Source organism: Tenrec ecaudatus, chromosome 6, assembly GCF_050624435.1.
Source record: "Tenrec ecaudatus isolate mTenEca1 chromosome 6, mTenEca1.hap1, whole genome shotgun sequence".
Lineage (NCBI taxonomy): Eukaryota > Metazoa > Chordata > Mammalia > Afrosoricida > Tenrecidae > Tenrec > Tenrec ecaudatus.
This window is the reverse complement of record NC_134535.1, coordinates 161240356-161241118: the sequence shown is the minus strand read 5'-3', so window position 1 is coordinate 161241118 and position 763 is coordinate 161240356. Positions and strand designations below refer to the sequence as shown.

The 763-nt window shown below is 43.6% G+C and overlaps 1 non-coding gene across 1 annotated transcript; it reads left to right on the top strand.

Annotated features, from left to right (window-relative positions):
- Nucleotides 1-284: 284 nt before the first annotated feature.
- On the top strand, nt 285-500 carry LOC142452000 (small nucleolar RNA U3). The gene has a single exon (XR_012785074.1). It is a non-coding gene; the product is annotated as a small nucleolar RNA U3 (small nucleolar RNA).
- Nucleotides 501-763: the final 263 nt, after the last annotated feature.

The following is a 763-nucleotide window of genomic DNA, read 5'->3' as shown; positions in this document are numbered from 1 at the left end:
TGATTGGCTATCTTTCAATAGTATGCTAATTATATCAGGCCTGTGATTGGCTGTCCTTCAACAGTATGCTAATTTCATGTGGCCGGTTAAAATTATTCTGAAATTTTGCACATTTCCACGTAAAATGCTGAAAATATCTTGTTGAATTAGATCTTAAGAGAGTGTATTGCAGATCTTAATTCCATAAACATATGACATTCAAGTTACAGCTAAGCGTGCTTTCTCGCCGTCGTTGAAATGTGCACGTCATCGGCGGACGCAGCAGGGGCTGCGGGGTGCAGGCTAAGACTATACTTTCAGGGATCATTTCTATAGTGAGCGACTAGAGAAGTTCCTCTGATCGTGTAGAGCACCGAAACCCACGAGGAGGAGGCGCAGCGTTCTCTCCTGAGCGTGAAGCCGGCTTCCGGGGCTGCTTGCACGCAGCTGCCGTTTGCCATTGATGATCGTTCTCCTCCGCCTTTGGTGGAGCGAGAGGGAGAGAACGCAGTCTGAGTGGCTTTCGTTTTCCGTCGGTCTACAAGGTCAGAATTTTGGCTTTTTTGTGTTACGATGCTAGGAGTGAACTCAGCAGTCTGAGTGGTTTTCGGTTCTTACTGTTTTACAAAAAGCTTAATGCTGAAGTTTAACAAGCTAGTTTCTTTTAAGTGTACTTTTCAAATTGAGAATTTCTGTGTTTTCTAGCTCAAATTGAGTTCAATTAACAACTCTCTGCAGTGTTAGTGGGGTAATCTAAAGTGTGTTTGTCCATCTGAAAGTAGTT